Source organism: Triticum dicoccoides, chromosome 7A (assembly GCF_002162155.2).
Source record: "Triticum dicoccoides isolate Atlit2015 ecotype Zavitan chromosome 7A, WEW_v2.0, whole genome shotgun sequence".
Lineage (NCBI taxonomy): Eukaryota > Viridiplantae > Streptophyta > Magnoliopsida > Poales > Poaceae > Triticum > Triticum dicoccoides.
This window is the reverse complement of record NC_041392.1, coordinates 199,902,310-199,923,052: the sequence shown is the minus strand read 5'-3', so window position 1 is coordinate 199,923,052 and position 20,743 is coordinate 199,902,310.

Genomic DNA, 20,743 nt, shown 5'->3' with positions numbered 1-20,743 from the left:
TGGTAGATCTACTCTTGTACTACCCATATCATCAATATTAATCAAGCAAGACGTAGGGTTTTACCTCCATCAAGAGGGCCCGAACCTGGGTAAAACTTCGTGTCCCTTGCCTCCTGTTACCATCCGGCCTAGACGCACAGTTCGGGACCCCCTACCCGAGATCCGCCGGTTTTGACACCGACATTGGTGCTTTCATTGAGAGTTCCTCTGTGTCGTCACAGTCAGGCTTGATGGCTCCTACGATCATCAATAGCGATGCAGTCCAGGGTGAGACCTTCCTCCCCGGACAGATCTTCGTCTTTGGCGGCTTCGCACTGCGGGCCAATTCACTTGGCCATCTGGAGCAGATCGAAAGCTATGCCCCTGGCCGTCAGGTCAGATTTGGAAGTTTAAACTACACGGCTGACATACGCGGGGACTTGATCGTCGACGGATTCGAGCCACAGCCGAGCGTGCCGCACTGTCACGACGAGCATGATCTAGCTCTGCCGCCGAACAGTGCCCTGGAGGCCGCACCCCCATCGGCTTTGACCCTTAATTCGAAGCCCACTACGCCGATCGAGGATGGGTGGTTGGACGCCGCCTCGGGGGCTGCGATCCCAACGGCGATCGAGCAGAACACCAGCCCCGCACTCCGCGAGACTCGTGACTCAAAGGAACCGGACTCCTCTCCGGACTCCGAACCCTCCGTGCCCCTGCCAATCGAATCCGATTGGGCGTCGATCATGGAGTTTACTGCCGCAGACATCTTTCAGCACTCGCCTTTCGGCGATATTGTGAAGACACTAAAGTCTCTCTCTTTATCAGGAGAGCCCTGGCCGGACTACGGTCAGCAAGGTTGGGATACGGACGATGAAGAAATTCAAAACCCACCCACCACCCACTTTGTAGCCATTGTCGACGATTTAACCAACATGCTCGACTTCGACTCCGAAGACATCAACGGTATGGATGCCGATGCAGAAGACGATGAAGAACCAGCGCCTATTGGGCCCTGGAAAGCCACCTCGTCATATGATATACATGGTGGACACCCCAAAAGAAGGAGATGGTGATGGAATAGCGGAGGATGACCCCTCCAAGAAACAGCCTAAGCGCCAGCGCTAGCGGCGCTGCTCAAAATCCCGCCAAAGCAAATACGGTGATTCCAGCACGGGAGATAATAATACTCCGGAGAGTGCCGAAGAAAACCCCCTCCAGCAAGATTCAGCACAAGAGGACGGAGAAACCAGCCCTCATGAGAGAGCGGCAGACAGAGAGGTCGAGGACGATAATCATATGCCTCCCTCCAAAGACGAGGCAAGCCTCGACGACGACGAATTCGTCGTGCCAGAGGATCCCGTCGAGCAAGAGCGTTTTCAATACAGGCTTATGGCCACGGCAAGAAGCCTCAAGAAAAAACAGCAACAGCTTAGAGCTGATCAAGATTTGCTAGTCGACAGGTGGACCGAAGTCCTTGCGGCCGAAGAGCATAAACTCGAACGCCCCTCCAAGAGCTACCAAAAGCGAAGGTTGCTACCCCGATTAGAGGAGGAAGCACTTAAACCTATATCACCAACACTCGATATGGCCGACCGGCCACCTCGTGGCCGCGACAGAGAGGCCTCTCGGCCCTCCACTCAAGCCGCACCCCGTACCAAGGCACGGGAAAATGCGCCCGACCTGCGAGATATGTTGGAGGACAAGGCAAGGCAAACAAGATCGATCTACGGATCGCGTGGGCGCCCCACAACTCGAGACGGTAACCGTCACGCCGGCCAGAAATCCGGCAGGGCCGAACACAGTAGACAAAGCTCATTGGAGCTACGTCGTGATATAGCCCAGTACAGAGGCGCCGCACACCCACTATGCTTCACAGAGAAGTAATGGATCATCAAATCCCCGAGGGTTTGAAACCCGTAAACATCAAATCATATGATGGCACAACAGATCCTGCGGTATGGATAGAGGATTATCTCCTTCATATCCACATGGCCCGCGGCGATGATCTCCACGCCATCAAATACCTCCCACTCAAGCTTAAAGGACCAGCTCGGCATTGGCTTAACAGCTTGCCAGCAGGATCAATCAGTTGTTGGGAGGACCTGGAGGCAGCATTCCTCGACAATTTCCAGGGCACTTATGTGCGACCACCAGACATCGATGACCTAAGCCACATAATTCAGCAGCCAGCGGAATCGGCCAGGCAATTCTGGACACGGTTCCTAACAAAGAAAAATCAAATAGTCGACTGTCCGGACGCAGAGGCCCGAGCAGCCTTCAAGCACAATATTCGTGATGAGTGGCTTGCCCAGCACCTTGGACAGGAAAAGCCGAAATCTATGGCAGCACTCACGACACTCATGACCCGCTTTTGCACGGGAGAAGACAGCTGGCTTGCTCGTAGCAACAATGTGACCAAGAACCCTGGTAATTTGGATACCAGGGACAGTAGTGGCAGGTCGCGTCGCAACAAGCAGAAGCGTCGCATTAACGGCGACAATGTTGAGGATACGGCAGTTAATGCCGGATTCAGAGGCTATAAATCCGGTCAACGAAAAAAGCCATTTAAAAGAAATCCTAGGGGCCCGTCCAGTTTGGACCGAATACTCGACCGCTTGTGCCAGATACATGGCACCCCCGAAAAGTCGGCCAATCACACCAACAGGGATTGTTGGGTGTTCAAGCAGGCAGGCAAGTTAAATGCCGAAAATACCTACAAGGGGCTGCATAGCGATGACAACGAAGAGCCCCGGCCGCCGAAAAACAGTGGACAGAAAGGCTTTCCCCCACAAGTGCGGACGGTGAACATGATATACGCAACCCACATCCCCAAGAGGGAGCGGAAGCGCACGCTAAGGGACGTATACGCGGTAGAGCCAGTCGCCCCAAAGTTCAACCCATGGTCCTCCTGCCCGATCACCTTTGATCGAAGGGACCATCCCACTAGCACCCGACATGGCGGATTCGCCGCATTGGTTCTAGACCCAATTATTGACGGATTTTATCTCACTAGAGTCCTTATGGACGGCGGCAACAGCCTGAACCTGCTTTACCAGGATACAGTGCGGAAAATGGGCATAGATCCCTCGAGGATTAAGCCCACCAAAACGACCTTTAAAGGCGTAATACCAGGTGTAGAGGCCAACTGTACAGGCTCAGTCACACTTGAAGTGGTCTTCGGATCTCCGGATAATTTCCGAAGCGAGGAGTTAATCTTTGACATAGTCCCATTCCATAGTGGCTATCACGCACTGCTCGGGCGAACCGCATTCGCCAAGTTTAACGCGGTACCTCACTACGCATACCTTAAGCTCAAGATGCCAGGCCCTCGAGGAGTAATTACGGTCAATGGAAACACCGAACGCTCCCTCCGAACGGAGGAGCACACGGCGGCCCTTGCAGCGGAAGTTCAAAGCAGCCTCTCCAGGCAGTTCTCCAGTCCGTCCATTAAACGTCCGGACACCGTCAAGCACGCCTGGAGTAACCTACAACAAGACCGCCTGGCACGTTCCGAGCAGGCGTAGCAATGCGGCCCCACCCCCAGCCCTCGCAAAAATGCGACGCCAGTGCTTCGCGTACATAACTACGCTCTAGAAATACCATGGTTACAGGGGGAGGGGCGCCATCACGGCACGCCCGAAACACGGCTTAAACCGCACTAGTGGCTGCCGATTTTTAAATTTTCTCTTACTTTCAGGACTCCATTCTTCGGAAGGCCTGTTTGGCAGTTCACTTGCCGCACAAACGATGCAAGAACCAGGGAAGCAGACAAGCCATGCCGCATTACGGAACTCCCAGGTGGTCTCTATCACAAGCAGTATACCTGTTTCGCATACCATTCCGCAGCCTGCCCTTGGAATGGACATGTTAAATAGTCCAACCTTTTGCTTATCGCATTATTTATATCGTTCTGCTTCGATCACAGCCCTTTTTAATAAACAATGCATAGCTTCTGTCTATTTTTGCATTACTTTTTTTTTACAAATATATGTTCCTTAACGACATGTTGCACCCGTACACTTTGGTACGGCCAAAATACGCCAGGGGCTTTAGCACCCCTCAATATGGTGTGAGAAGTCCGAACACTTTACCAAGTGCGGCACCCCGAACTTATAGCATTATATGCATCGGCTCTGAATCATGTCTTGGGTCAATAGTTGGGTTTGCCCGGCTCCTATGATTTGGTGCCTTACGTTCCGTTATATCGGCTAAGGTAGCACTAGGAGAACTACTGTGATTGTGCCCCAGTTGAGCTGGGTTGAGCACCTCAGTGGAGAAAGCTAAAACGGACTGTCATGATGAAGCGAGAGCTGGTCGCTGTCCGAGAGGTTTTTCGAGTCCCTAAAGACTTATGTCGCTTAGAGCGAGGAGTCGGCTCTGTCCGGCCAAGGCGTGGATAGCGCTCCGAACTCGGTCTTCCGAATACCAGGGGCTTCGTCGAAATTTAAAATTATAGAATTCTATGGCTAAGTGAGAGTGTTCACGCATTATAGTTCGATTGCCTTGTTCGTTGTGCTGAGCGCTTCCCTCGAAGGACCCAAGCATGGGAAAAAGAGCGCTCAGGTTTATCTCCGAACACCCCAGCACTAGCGGCCCAGGGGCAGAAGCCGACGACTCGCCATCTCTCAGAATTGATAAACAGCCGCACAGAAGGTAATATTTTAAATTCCAACAGCATTGCTTAGCGCATATGAACAAGTTTTCAGCGCACAGGACAAAACGAGCGAGTTTTACTCAAAAATTACATCCCTGGAACATTCATCCGCCACAAGGCGGGCACCCTTTAGAACATTCGTATAATAATTCTCGGGCTTGTGATGCTCTTTCCCCGGCGGTGGCCCGTCCTTCACAAGCTTCTCAGCATCCAGCTTGCCCCAGTGCACCTTAGCACGGGCAAGGGCCCTATGGGCACCTTCAATGCAGACGGAGCGCTTGATGACTTCGAGCCTTGGACAGGCCCCCACCAGCCGCCGCACCAACCCAAAATAGTTCCCAGGCAGAGCCTCTCCAGGCCACAGCCGAACTATGAGGCCCTTCATGGCCTGTTCGGCCGCCTTGTGGAGCTCGACCAGTTGCTTAAGCTGGTCGCTCAGGGGAACGGGGTGTCCGGCCTCAGCATACTGAGACCAGAACACCTTCTTTGTCGAGCTGCCCTCCTCGGCTCGATAGAATGCGGCGACATCGGACACGCTACGGGGAAGATTTGCGGATGCCCCTGGAGAGCTCTGGATTCGGGTAAGTAACAAGTAACTCACGTTTATGTGTTTGCTTTGCACAAAGAATGCCTTACCCGCCGCTATCTTTTTCACCGCATCCAACTCCTAGAGGGTCTTTTGGGATTCGGCCTTGGCAGACTTGGCATTTTTAATAGCCACCGCGAGCTCGGACACTCGCGTCTTTGAGTCAAGCTCGAAACTCTCATGTTTTTTCATGAGAACCTGAGCTCTTGCCGCACCTTGCCAACCTGGGCCTCATACTTCTCCCGCTCGGTGCGCTCCGTGTCCGCCCTCTTCTCGGCCTCGAGCAGCGCTTGCTTAAGGGTCGCCACCTCAGATGTGGCCCCTACAATAGCCACGATAATCTTGTCATTTTTTGCAATTGCACTTTATATATATATATATAAACAAGGTATTTCTTACCTTCCTTGTCCTCAAGCTGCTTCTTGGCACGCCCGAGCTCTTGCTCGGACCGCTCGAGGTTCTGCTTTAGCGTGTCCACTTCCGCAATCAGTGCGGCGGACGCCAGCAGAGAAGCCTGCATACGCATATTGACTCCTTTTTGTTAGACTCCCGCAAATTTTATTTGATCCTCTATTCGGCTTTTCTTCCCGAACGCCAAACAGAGCATCAGGGGCTACTGTCTATGCGGTAATATTATTTACACATTCTGTACTTACCTCAAAGCCTGTTAAAAGGCTAGTACAAGCTTCAGTCAGTCCGCTCTTGGCGGACTGAACCTTCTGGACCACCGCACTCATAATGGTGCGATGCTCCTCGTCGATGGAGGCGCCTTTGAGCGCCTCCAACAGATTGTCCGGCGCCTCCGGTTGGACGGGGGTCACGGGCACGGTGGGCTTGCTCCCCTTGGAAGGAGGTCGCCCGCCGGACTCCGGAACCTTTGAAGGTTCCGGAGCGGTGTCCGGCCTAGGGTCGGACTTGGAGCCCTGGGGGGTTTTATCCCCTTTACTCCTGGAGTCCGGGAGGTCGCCTTGCGGCGCCTCCAGGACCACCTCCTCCTGGCTTGGAACTTGTCGGGACAACACTTTGGCGTCGTCCGCAGGGCGGGGGGAGGAAGCCGTCGGAAGCGAATTCACATCCGACGAGTCCAGTGAACCGCTCGACGACGCGTCGAGCCGGTATTTGGGTGGGCTGCATAATCATATTCGACATAAGGGAAAGCTGCCCCTCTTCGGGAAGCCGGTACGCGATGTCGTTGGACAAGTATCCGGCCTTCCTCAGTTTTTTGATATGTCCCTCCGTGACGGAGGAGACCATCCACTTGCCTCCCGCTCCGGACATGGCTGGAGAAGGTTGAGGTGGAGAGTGCGGACTTGGGCGCTGGAGCTCGAGTGCGCGAGAATGGATAGGCAAAGGAGGAAGAAGGCGTAGGTGAAAAGGTGGATCCTTATCCCCTTATATGGGTGGACGCAACTACGTGTCCCCATCAGCCTGGTAAAACTCGCTTATCTCCAAGCGCCGTAATCAATGGCGCGGTTGGGTTACCCACATCCGTATTGATGAGAATCCCAGAATAAGGGGACACGATCTCTGCTTTAACAAGACGTGCCAAGGAAATCGCCTCGCATGACGCGCTTAGGTGGGATAATAAAACAATTTGGATAAAGGCTTGGCCGTGGTGTGTCACACTACAGAATACGTCAGCAGATTAGATTTGTGTAGATATTATTCTCTCTATGGCAATATATGGAAACTTATTTTGCAGAGCCGGACACTATCTTTGTGTTCAAAATCTTCTATGAAGTACTTGGAGGAGGAACCCGCCTTCCAATGCCGAAGACAATCTGCGCGTCGGACTCGTCGTCATTGAAGTCTGGTTCAGGGGCTACTGAGGGAGTCATGGATTAGGGGGTGTCCGGATGGCCGGACTATACCTTCAGCCGGACTCCTGGACTATGAAGATACAAGATTGAAGACTTCGTCCCGTGTCCGGAAGGGACTTTCCTTGGCGTGGAAGGCAAGCTTGGCGATATGGATATGTAGATCTCCTACCATTGTAACCGACTTTGTGTAACCCTAACCCTCTCCGGTGTCTGTATAAACCGGAGGGTTTTAGTCCGTAGGACAACATACAGAACAACAATCATACCATAGGCTAGCTTCTAGGGTTTAGCCTCTCCGATCTCGTGGTAGATCTACTCTTGTACTACCCATATCATCAATATTAATCAAGCAGGACGTAGGGTTTTACCTCCATCAAGAGGGCCCGAACCTGGGTAAAACTTCGTGTCCCTTGCCTCCTGTTACCATCCGGCCTAGGCGCACAGTTCGGGACCCCCTACCCGAGATCTGCCGGTTTTGACACCGACAACCATGTCTTCACCTTATTCCCCTTGAGCTAAGACCCGCAGATCTCTCCCAATCACTCAGGTAAGTCTTCAAGGTAGACTTCCAAATCTTCACAGACTTTGTTCACCGGCAATCCACAATGGCTTTTGGATGCTCAGAACATGACGCCTAACCGACTTGAAGATCACAACCTTCAAGAGTAACAAGTTTCTAGTTCACGCAGAACAGAAAAACTTCAGTGATGCTCAAAACACTTTGGGCTATGGGTCTTTTGGATTTGTCCCGACAGGGATTCTCTCTCAAAGGCTTGGGAGGTAGGTTGCTCTCAGACGACAAAACTCATGCACTAACTTGGAGAATCCACCAACTTGTGGTGGAGGGGTGGGCTATTTATAGCCAGGAGGCAACCCAACATGATATGTCCGAAATGACCCTAGGTTAGTGGACAACTGACACGTGTCCAACGGTCGGATTTTAAACACACGGGGGCAGCTTGACTTGGGCTCCAAGTAAAGCTGACTCAACCAACTCTGGAAGAGATTTTCTCTCATTGTGTTCGCTCGAAGACATTGGATTTTAGGTTGAGCATCATGCCAGTTTTCTGACTTTGCTTACTCGACCCCACTTAACAATGCAGTGGTTCCTATGAGTCAGGAAAGAAGAAAATGAAACTATCAAAAGACTAGGCCTTCGCACTCCATTGTCTTCAAACGAAAGTCTTCGGCGTACCATTAGCTTCAACAAGAATGTCTTCATTAACCACCATTGTCTTCAATGTATTCATACATTTTTAGGGGTCATCTTCGACGGGTAAACCGAATCACTAGGGATTTCTACCTGTGCTCTCCTGTGAATTTCACAAACACATGAGCCAACAACCAAGTTTGTCATCAAGACTCCAAAACCAACTAGGGGTGGCACTAGATGCACTTACAACTCCTCCTCACAGGTCGAGTGCTCCAGCCTCCATCGTCAAGTTGAGCTGGTGTTGCTCGCTCATCTCGTCGAGGGCGCGGGGATGTCGATGTTTCGGAGGGGGTGAGCATGGGTGCTAGAAAGGCAATTGGGGTAGCTATATCACTCGATCAATCAACCACATATGTGGCTTAAGGTAGCAATTGTTGAAAATATGACCAATTTACCATGTGATTTTATTAACAGAAATAGTAGATAAAACATGACTATAATAGTAGCTAATAGAGATGAAACAAGTCATGTAATCTACAGATGAGACAACAAAAGGCATGTGAACATATGAACTAGAAGAGAACATATGTAGAACAGAGGCTAGAACCAGAAACACTAGAGCAAGAAACATAGGCGAGATATTAAACTGAGAGAACATGAAGACACACGGAACAACGGCAGAAGCACTGGTCTTGGGGTCGGTGTCCTTGACAGCCATGTCTTCGAAGAGGTTGTTGACGTCGGGAAAGTAGTTGTCGTCGGGGAAGTAGTCGTCGGAGTCTGGGGCGTCCGTGATGAAGTTAGTAGTCGCGCGGAGCGCTCCCCAAAAACCTTATCACCCTTCTCCCGTCCACGACTAAAAGCGATGCAGTTTCAGAGGCCTACTGTCCCGACCCGCGGTGCACACCGCAAGCTGATACGTCTCCAACGTATCTATAACTTTTGATTGTTCCATGCTATTATATTATCTATCTTGGATGTTTTATATGCATTTATATGCTATTTTATATGATTTTTGGGACTAACCTATTAACCTAGAGCCCAGTGCCAGTTTCTGTTTTTTTCCTTGTTTTTGAGTTTTACAGAAAAGGAATATCAAACGGAGTCCAAATGGCCTGAAAATTTACGGTGATTTTTTATGCACTAGAACAAGCCCCCGAAGCAAATGAGTCGGGCCAGAAGAGCCACGAGGCCTCCACAAGGGTGGAAGGCGCGCCTGATACGTCTCCAACGTATCTATAATTTTTTATTGTTCTATGATGTTATATTATCAATCTTAGATGTTTTATAATCATTTTATATCATTTTTTGGTACTAACCTATTGACATAGTGCCAAGTGCCAGTTCCTGTTTTTTCTGTGTTTTTACATCGCAGAAAATCAATATCAGACGGAGTCCAAATGCCATGAAACTTTATGGAGAATTTTTATGGGCCAAAAGGAACACAACGGGCCCTGGCTGCGCCTTGGGGGTGCCCCGAGGGGGGCACAACCCACTGGGGCGCGTCAGGAGGCCTAGACGCGCCCTGGTGGGTTGTGAAGGAAATATGCCCTAGAGGCAATAATAGAGTTTTTATTTATATTTCCTTATATCATGATAAATGTTTATTATTCATGCTAGAATTGTATTAACCGGAAACTTAGTACATGTGTGAATACGTAGACAAACAAAGTGTCACTAGTATGCCTCTACCCGACTAGCTCTTTGATCAAAGATGGTTAAGTTTCCTAGCCATGGACAAAGATCGTGATTAGGATTTGTTGAGTTTGCATAGATCAAGATTAGGATTTGTCACTCCGTGTATCAGAGAGGTATCTATGGGCCCTCTCGATAATGCACATCACTATAAGCCTTGCAAGCAATGTGACTAATGAGTTAGTTACGGGATGTTGCATTACAAAACGAGTAAAGAGACTTTCCGGCAACGAGATTGAACTAGTTATTGAGATACCGACGATCGAATCTCGGGCAAGTAACATACTATGGTATGATTGTATGTTATGGTTGTTGTCCTACGGACTAAAACCCTTCGGTTTATATAGACATCGGAGAGGGCTAGGGTTACACAAGGTCGGTTACAAAGGAGGAGATATACATATCCGTATTGCCTAGCTTGCCTTCCACGCCAAGTAGAGTCCCATCCGGACACGAGACGAAGTCTTCAATCTTGTATCTTCATAGTCTAACAATCCGGCTGTCCGGAGACCCCCTAATCCAGGACTCCCTCAGTAGCCCCCGAACCAGGCTTCAATGACGATGAGTCCGTCGCGCAGTGTTGTCTTCAGCATTGCAAGGCGGGTTCTTCTCCAACTTTCAAGTGTTCGTAAGCAGTGTCCGTCTCCATAAGTGTTAAACCTCTTGGCTTATGTGCCCAATAAGGGCTTTCTCCCACGCGTCGAACGAATACGAGGCGCCAGGGCGTTTTTACCTTCACCCCCCTAGCCAGATAAACAAATTGTCTATTAAAGGAATGGGGATTCTTAGATCCGATCCATACCATCCTCCCCCAGCGAGAATTCATCAGAGCTTGTTTCCGAAAGATCCATTCCAGCATGGCCGACCTCCGCAGCTCCTCCTCCCACCCCCGTAGCCCTAAGCCCGATGATTGGGAGAGGTGTTCAGTCCCGCACAGTCGATTAGTCGAGCTCCAGACTAAGGGATTTCTCCCTCCGGCGTATATGGTGCCCGTTCGAGCCGGGCTTGCCACCTACAATGGCGGGGCGCAAGCAGAGAGCTTTCCTTGTCCCTCCATGGGGGAACGGGTCTGCCTTGTTCCTTACTTACTAAGGGGACTCGGATTTCCAATTCATCCGTTCTTCCGCGGGCTCCTGGAGTTCTACGGCCTCCAATTACACAATCTCACCCCTGCCTCCATTCTACATATCGCCGGCTATGTTGCTCTCTGTGAGTTGTTCCTGGACTGCGAGGCTCACTTTGAGTTGTGGAAAAGGCTATTCTGCCTTGTCCCTCGCACACAAAGGGAATCTCTTTATCAAGTGGGCGGAGCCGAAATATGGCGCATCGCCGATACCGGATACCTGTCCGGTACCCCGAAGAAGCCGTCCGAAGACTGGCCTTCAGAATGGTTTTATATGGAGGACGTCCCCCTTCTGGACCCTGTTCAGCGGGGTCTTCCTGAGTTCAACAATGCTCCTTTGAAGAAGCGCCGAAGTTGGCGCCCACGGAGCCCCCAGGCGGAAGACAACGGAGAAGTCCTATATCTGATGAACCAGATCAAAGCACTGGCTCAACCAAGATTGACAATAATCGAAGTTATGTCGATTTGCATAATGCAGGGAGTGCAGCCACTTCAATATCGTGGGCACCCCTTATGGTGTTATAACGGGGCGGATGACGCCACCCGCTGCGGGCGTAAGGGTCCGGACAATGCTGCCGCTCTAGCGAAAATTCTGTCTGAACTGTTCAAGGGTGAGGAAGAGGAATTTGCCCGCATCAAGCCACGGGAGGGATTCTCCATGTACAATCCTCCAAGCTGGGTAAGTTATATCTCCTTGCCCCCATTTTTCCCACATTCTTAGTCGTAAGTATTCACCTTGCCACTTTGTGGCAGGAACTGCGAAAAGCCATAAAGGAGGTCAGCAGCCCTTCTCCACAACCAGAGGACCCTGACCGGGCCCTCGATTCCAGACTTGAAGAAGATCCGGTTATCTCCGTGGAACTGATAGACCGACAGTTCTATTAGTTAAGCTGCGACGATGCCCTGGTGGCCATTACGGCCGACTATCCCGGACTGCTCCCTACATCACAGGTAAGAAAAATCAAAAAGTCCCAACTCCAAAACTAGGATCCCCTTTTTAGGCACTTGACCCACCATATACACATGGCATCTTTTATAGGGAAGGCATTCGGGACGCCCTGCCGAACCCGCAGCAACTCGTCAACAAGAGGTACCGAGGCCGGGTAGGCCAAAAAGGAAGGCGGTCAGGACGGAGACACCGGCGCAAAGGTATAGGAAAAACCCCGCTCCATGGTTGTCGTATTTCTCAAAATGTAATGATGCCCGCATTTTTTTAACAGAAAGAACGCTCGTGGAATATGTCCGGCGATGCTGCCAATCAAGCTTCCACCAGTCGGGCGCCAGGACCGGACATGGAGGCGGAAGCTGATATGGGGCAGGTGCCAGATAATCCCCCTACAGAGGATGCGGATAGATTATCCGCTACAAACTCAGAAGTGGAAAGCGCCATGAATCATAGGTGCCGCCGGGCCGTACTCCGCGATGCTTGTTTCTCACCAGAGGCGTTCGACGCCTTCAATTCTGGAGAGGCGTACCTCCGTGCTGCTCAAGATGGTCTAGCCAGAGCCATGAATCAGTATGTAAAGGATGTACAGGTGAGTAAATCTGGCGGTTTATATGTATCAGTAGCCCCTGAGACTTGAAACAGTTAGCAGAACTGACTTAAGGATCATATGTAATGTGTGGGTTCTTACAGAGAAGAATACTAGGCTGTCCCAGGAGCTGGAGGAATGCAAGAACCAACTAGGGGCCGCTCTTGCCGCATTGCAGGAACAGAAAAAGCCTCCCACTGGTAACATTTACTTTAAAGAATGATGGTTACCATATAGTGTGCGGCGTAGCTGCGGTTCTAACAACAGATGTTGCAGATGAATTCGGGAAGAATCCGGAGGATCAACATGTTATACGACAGCTAGAAGCTAGAAAACGCGTGCTGACTGAGGTTAGGCGGGAGAAAAACAATCTCCAAGATGCCAATGTTAAGCTGCGCGTTGAACTAAAAGACGTTCGGGGCCAGCTTGCAGACTCCGAGAAGGAGAATAAGCGGCTTCGATGCGGCATTTTCAGTAAGTGCTTGAACGAATCCTGTTAAAGGAGTTCGGCGAAGAAGTCGACTAACAACTTTATTTCTGTAGGTATGCTGCCGGGTCATCCCGCGAAGGAAATGCCCGGGTCTGTGGTTGATCTTCTGTCCGAGCTGTCACATCTGCACGAACAAGTTCGGCAGGTGATGCAGGGTGTTGCCCAAGCCTTGTGGCCGTCCGTCTCCCTCCAGAAGGCGTTGCAGAGCTTGTGGAGAAGTTGAAGGGAGCACGGCGGCGCTTCCGATTATGGAAGATATCAGCCTGCCGACAGGGTACCAGAGAAGCCTGGGCCATGGTGAAGACGCGCTATACCAAGGCAGACCCAAATCACATGGCTGAGGTCGTACCTGTGGGGCCTGACGGAAAAGAAATCCCCGTTAGCTTAGTTTATGGGCAAGTAGAATTATCCGCAAAGTATTCCCAACAGGATTGTAAGCTAGACCGCCTGTTGGATGGTATAGAGGAGGAGTTTAGTCAGTCTACATGACTATGTAATTAAAGTGACATGTATAATGCCTTCTAGCCGGATTGTAGATCATTTGTCATTGCGGACCTTTTCGCTTCAACCTCCGGGCCCAATAGTCCGGAGTGAATCCGAATACCCGCTCGGTTATATAAAACTGGGGTATGCGTGGAGACCAGGCGTAGGGTTCATTAGTGTTTTATCAGACAAGTGCCCAACTAGTTATGTTATATTACATGGGTAGTAAGAAACATCTTCCAGGGAGAATAGTTCCGTTAAGGGTTCCTTTCCCTGGGTAAGCATGCCCTAAAGTGCATGTACGGACTGCGATAGGAAACGCAGAAAAAACATCTGGGGGCAAATATGGATAATAAATAAAAATCATCTTTTGTTCACCGACCGAATATTCCCTTAAGAACGCTAGCTTTCAGCTTCACCCAGTCTGAGGTACACATCCAGCTGACCCGACAGTAACAATCGCAGAGGTGCTCCCCTTATGCCCTAGCCGAATTAACGAGAACGTAGGGCATAAATACAAGAGCCAGGCAACCCATCTTGGCCAAAACTTAAGTCATATCGATGCATATAATGGTGAAAAAAGGTACATACGGAAGTATAACACATGTGTTGGGCGTGAGGCCCAGATAAATAATTTAAGCTTCTGTGAAAGAAGCCCCCAGGTATGAAGAGTGCGGCTAGCGCATCTGTAATGTACAAGCGAGGCACAAGGTGACCCTTGAAGGCCTAGAGAAGTAATAAAAGAAAGAAAGAAAGGGAAACAAGACAGATGATGTATATGCAGAAAAAGGACAAAGGGAGGGGACTAACATAGAGTCCGGTGCTAGGCGTAGAATCTTCGGAGCCTGGCCGCGTTCCATGGGTTCGGCTCGAGTCGACTAGTCGATGCATCCCGCAGTCGGTACACTCCACTGGTCAGAACTTGGTCAATAATGAAGGGACCTTCCCATTTGGGCTCGAGCTTGTTCTTTTTCTTATCTGGCAGGCGTAGAACTAGTTCGCCAACGTTATAAGTTTTGGCCCGTACTTCTCTGCTTTGGTATCTGCGAGCCTGTTGCTGATAAAATGCGGAATGGGCTTTGGCTACGTCGCGCTCCTCCTCCAAGGTGTCCAGACTGTCCTTCCGATCGAGCTCGACTTCTCATTCTTTGTACATGCGCACTCGAGGTGAGTCATGAATTATGTCACAAGGCAAGACTGCCTCTGCGCCGTACACCATAAAGAAGGGTGTATATCCGGTACTATGATTCGGCATGGTCCACAGCCCCCAGAGTACGGAGTCGAGCTCCTCTACCCAGTGCGTGTCAGACTCCGTTAAGGAACGCACTAATCTGGGTTTAATGCCGCTCATTATAAGACCGTTTGCTTGCTCGACTTGACCGTTGGTTTGTGGGTGATAGACTGAAGCATAATCGAGCTTGATGCCCATTTTGCTGCACCAGAGTTTTACGTCGTCGGCCGTGAAGTTCGTGCCATTGTCAGTGATGATGTTGTGGGGGACGCCATAGCGGTGTACAACCCCGGATATGAAGTCTATCACCGGTCCGGATTCGGCTGTTTTAACAGGTTTGGCCTCTATCCATTTGGTGAATTTATCCACCATGACCAGTAAGTATTTTTTCTTGTGGGTTCCCCCTTTAAGGGGTCCAACCATGTCAAGCCCCCAGACCGCAAAGGGCCATGTAATGGGGATTGTTTGGAGGGCGGTGGGTGGCATGTGGCTTTAATTTGCAAAGAGCTGGCAACCGGCGCAACGTTGGACCAAGTCCTGTGCGTCTGCCCAGGCTGTTGGCCAATAGAATCCTGTGCGGAAGGCCTTGCTTACAAGGGCCCGGGCTGCGGCGTGATGACCGACGAGTCCGACGTGAATTTCTACCAAAAGATTCCGCCCTTCCTCTTCGGAGATGCACCTTTGAAGGACTCCGGTAGTGCTTTTTTTGTACAATTCTCCCTCATGTACCCTGTAGGCCTTGGATCGCCGCACTATGCAGCGTGCCTCATTTTGGTCCTCCGGAAGTTCCTGTCTAGTTAGGTAGGCCAGGAATGGTTTTGTCCACGGGGCAATAATGGCCATGATTATGTGGGTTGAAGATGTTATTTCGGTGACAGAGCCTCTGATTGTGTCAGAGTATTCGGTATCGGGCATTTTGGTCAGGTCCGGACTATTGTTACCGGTGTCTCCTTCCCATACTACGGATGGCTTGAACAGCCTTTCCAGAAATATGTTGGGGGACCGTATCGTGTTTTGCGCCGATGTGGGCGAGGACATCCGCCGCCTGATTGTTTTCCTGAGCCACATGGTGAAATTTGAGCCCCTCGAACCGAGCTGACATTTTTAGAATGGCATTTCGATAGGCCGCCATTTTCGGATCCTTGGCGTCAAAGTCTCCATTTATTTGGGATATTGCGAGGTTTGAATCCCCACGCACCTCCAGGCGTTGAATGCCCATGGAGACTGCCATCCGAAGACCATGCAACAGAGCTTCATAATCGGCTGCATTGTTGGAGTATGTATACAATATTTGTAGTACGTACTGAACGGTATCCCCGATTGGGGATGTCAGGACGACGCCAGCCCCTAGACCGGCCAGCATTTTAGAACCGTCGAAGTGCATGATACAGTTGGAGTATGTGCCGTACTCTTTAGGGAGTTCGGCCTCCGTCCATTCGGCGACGAAGTTGGCCAATACTTGCGATTTAATGGCTCGTCGAGGTTTGTATGTTATGTCAAACGGGAGGAGCTCAGTGGCCCATTTGGCAATCCGGCCCGTAGCGTCGCGGTTGTTTATAATATCATTAAGTGGCACTTCCGAGGCTACCGTAATCGAACACTCTTGAAAGTAGTGTCGTAGCTTCCGGGACGCCATGAATACCGCATAGGCTATCTTTTGATAATGTGGGTACCGTGATTTGCATGGAGTGCGGACAGTGGATACATAGTATACCGGCTTTTGAAGAGGGAATTTATGTCCGGCAGCTTCTCGTTCGACGATGAGCACTGCGCTTACAACTTGATGAGTTGCCGCAATGTACAACAACATTGTTTCGCCAATATTTGGCGGGGCCAGGATTGGGTTGGTTGCCAAAATGGCCTTTATTTCCTCCAATCCGGTTGTGGCAGCGTCCGTCCACTCGAAGTGTTCGGTGCGCCGAAGAAGGCGATAAAGGGGTAAAGCCTTTTCTCCTAAGCGGGAGATAAAGTGGCTTAGAGCCGCCACGCATCCAGTTAACTTCTGGATTTGTTTGAGGTCTGTTGGTGTAGCCAACTGTGACAAAGCTCGGATTTTGGCCGGGTTAGCTTCGATACCTCTACTGGAGACAATGAAACCCAGGAGCTTTCCGGCTGGTACACCGAAAACACATTTTTCCGAATTGAGCTTGATGTCGTATGTTCGGAGGTTGTCGAATGTGAGCCCTAAGTCGTCTATCAAAGAGTCGACGTGTTTGGTTTTGACAACCACATCGTCTACGTATGCCTCTACTGTTTTGCCGATTTGTTTCTCCAGACATGTCTGAATCATGCGATGATATGTTGCACCGGCGTTCTTGAGCCCAAAAGGCATTGTGTTAAAACAGAAGGGACCGTATGGTGTGATGAATGCCGTTGCGGCTTGGTCGAACTCCGCCATCTTGATTTGGTGGTAACCGGAGTATGCGTCGAGGAAACACAATGACTCGTGTCCTGCGGTAGCATCAATGATTTTATCGATGCGTGGGAGGGGGAAGGGAACCTTTGGGCAAGCTTTATTGAGGTCTTTGAAATCGACACAAAGGCGCCAGGATTTGTCCTTCTTTGGTACCATCACCAGGTTTGCTAGCCAGTCCGGGTGTTTTATTTCTTTGATGAATCCGACCTCCAATAACTTGGCTAGTTCCTCTCCCATGGCCTGTCTCTTAGGTTCGGAGAAACGCCGAAGAGCTTGCTTGACCGGCTTGCATCCCTTTAGGATATTGAGGCTATGCTCGGCCAGCCTGCGTGGGATTCCTGGCATGTCTGAGGGATGCCAGGCGAATATGTCCCAGTTCTCGCGCAGGAACTCTCGTAGTGCGGTGTCCACAATGGGGCTTAGCTGTGCCCCAATGGAGGCTGTTTTTGTAGGGTCCGTTGGGTGGACTTGGAATTTGAGTATTTCATCCGCTGGTCTAAAAGAGGTGGACTTGGATCTCTTGTCGAGTATCACGTCATCCCTGTCCACTGTGGAGCGTATAATTCCTCGGCCGAGAGGGCTTCAGATAGTGCCTCGAGGGCCAATGCGGCTGCTTTGTTTTTGGCGCGGAGTGTTGTGTCCGGATCACTGGCGAGAGTGATGATTCCGTTGGGCCCGGGCATTTTGAGCTTCATGTACCCGTAATGAGGTACGACTTGGAAGATTGTGAATGCCTCCCGTCCTAAAAGAGCGTGATAACCACTGCTGAACGGGGCCACTTGGAATGTAATTTCTTCGGACCTGTAATTATCCGGCGTGCCGAATACCACATCTAGTGTGATTTTCCTAGCACAGCGTGCTTCCCGACTGGGGATGATTCCTCTAAAGGTTGTGCTACTTTGCTCAATGCGGTTCCAGTCTATTTCCATCTTTTGAAGAGTTTCCTCATAGATGAGGTTTAATCCGTTGCCGCCGTCCATGAGTACTTTGCTGAGTCGAAAGCCGTCCATGATTGGACTGAGGACCAGTGCGGCTGGTGCTCGGGCTGTTCGGAATTTAGGTTCGTCACTGGCATTGAAGGTAATAGCCGTGTCACTCCATGGATTTATTGCTGCTACGTGGCAGATTTCGGCCATGTTGCGGAGTGTTCGCTTGCGTCTATTATTTGACGCAAAGGTCTCAAAGACCGTTAACACCGTACTGTTATCCACGGGATGGTGCTCTGTGGTATTTGGGAGAAGAAGATCCTCACCACTTTTGGCCACCTGTCGGAGTATCCAACATGCTCTAAGGCTGTGCGTTGGTATTGTATCTGTTGTACTATGAATTTTGCAGGGTCCCTTGAGCCATCCCTCCAGTATGGTTCCATACCCTGTAGAGGGTTTTTGCTTTTTGGTAGTTGATCCTGGTGTATTGTGATAATGCACCCTTTTGTTTCGGACTGGGTTTGTATTCAGGGTCGGATTATCCCAAAAGTTTATTTCGGTTTTCCAGGCACTTTCCATCGCACAGTACTTTCGTACTATGGACGCCAAGTCAGCGAAGCGTGTTATCTCACGGCGATTTATGGCGTTAAGGATTCCCTTGTCCGTGCAATTATTGCAGAAAAATAGGATTGCATCTTCCTCCCGACAGCCCTTAACCTTGTTCATCGCAAGGAGGAATCTGGCCCAATAGTGATGTACTGTTTCCTGGGGCTCTTGCCTGATGTGGGAAAGATCGCTCATGTTTCGGTGGGTGGAATTGAATCCGAACCCTCACCTGATCTGGGATCCAGGGGCCGAGGAATTTTGGAAGTTCCGGTTCCGGGGTGTGACCCGATAATCCTGGCCCGCTGCCTGACTCTAAGTTCAGGGATTGGATGTTGTCCTCCTGTGAACGGGCGTCCGACTCAGAGAGCTCAGGAATCCGGACATAGTTGGTCCTCAAGATGGAGGAAAGGTCACCGCATTGTTCCTCCACCACTGCAATATGATGGGTGACCGGTGGAGAGTTAATCTCCCTTTGATCGGGTTTAAGCCCAATCCGATCATAGTCCGTAGTGACTCCCAAGGCGGCGATGCGATCTAAGAGCTCGTTTAAGGAGGCGAGCTCCATTGGATCCATTTGTTTGGCGAGTGCCGATTTGACTTGGAGGCTGTTTCCGATGACCCGAGAAGTCATCATCGGTGGTGCGGCCGAACATGCGGTCATGATGAAACCGCCTAGCTGGAGAGTTTGGCCGACAGACAAAGCTTCCCCGACGGTAGTACCGTCTTTAAAGACGAGACGAGACATCCTTCCTTCTGGCGACGACACAGAGGAACTCTCAATGAAAGCACCAATGTCGGTGTCAAAACCGGCGGATCTCGGGTAGGGGGACCCGAACTGTGCGTCTAGGCGGTTGGTAACAGGAGGCAGGGGACACGAAGTTTTACCCAGGTTTGGGCCCTCTTGATGGAGGTAAAACCCTACGTCCTGCTCGATTAATATTGATGATATGGGTGGTACAAGAGTAGATCTACCACGAGATCAGAGACTAAACCCTAGAAGCTGGCCTATGATATGATTGTATGTTGTCCTACGGACTAAAACCCTCCGGTTTATATAGACACCTGAGAGGGCTAGGGTTATACAAGGTCGGTTAAAAAGGAGGAGATATACATATCCTTATTGCCTAGCTTGCCTTCCACGCCAAGTAGAGTCCCATATGGACATGAGACGAAGTCTTCAATCTTGTATCTTCATAGTCTAACAGTCTGGCCAAAGGATATAGTCCGGCTGTCCGGAGACCCCCTAATCCAAGACTCCCTCAGTGGGCGTGGGTATATACATATTGCTTGCCATCACTAGTTGATTCTTGATTTGGCGGTATTGTTGGATGAAGTGGCTCAGACCGACATTACGCTTACGCTTACGCGAGACTAGTTCTACCGACGTGCTTCGCACACAGGTGGCTGGTGGGTGTCAGTTTCTCCAACTTTAGTTGAATCGGATTCAATGAACATGGTTCTTTCTAAAGATCAAAAAGCAATCACTATACCGTGTTGTGGTTTTTGATGCGTAGGTAAGAACGGTTCTTGCTCAGCCTGTAGCAGCCACGTAAAACTTGCAACAACAAAGTAGAGGACGTCTAACTTGTTTTTGCAGGGCATGTTGTGATGTGATATGGTCAAGACATGATGCTAAATTTTATTGTATGAGATGATCATGTTTTATAACAGAGTTATCGGCAACTGTCAGGAGCCATATGGTTGTCGCTTTATTGTATGAAATGCAATCGCCATGTAATTGCTTTATTTTATCACTAAGCGGTAGCGATAGTCGTAGAAGCAATAGTTGGCGAGACAACAATGATGCTTCAATGGAGATCAATGTGTCAAGCCAGTGACGATGGTGATCATGACGATGCTTTGGAGATGGAGATCAAAGGCACAAGATGATGATGGCCATATCATATCACTTATATTGATTGCATGTGATGCTTATCCTTTATGCATCTTATTTTGCTTAGTTCGGCGGTAGCATTATAAGATGATCTCTCACTAAATTTCAAGGTATAAGTGTTCTCCCTGAGTATGTACCGTTGCTACAGTTCG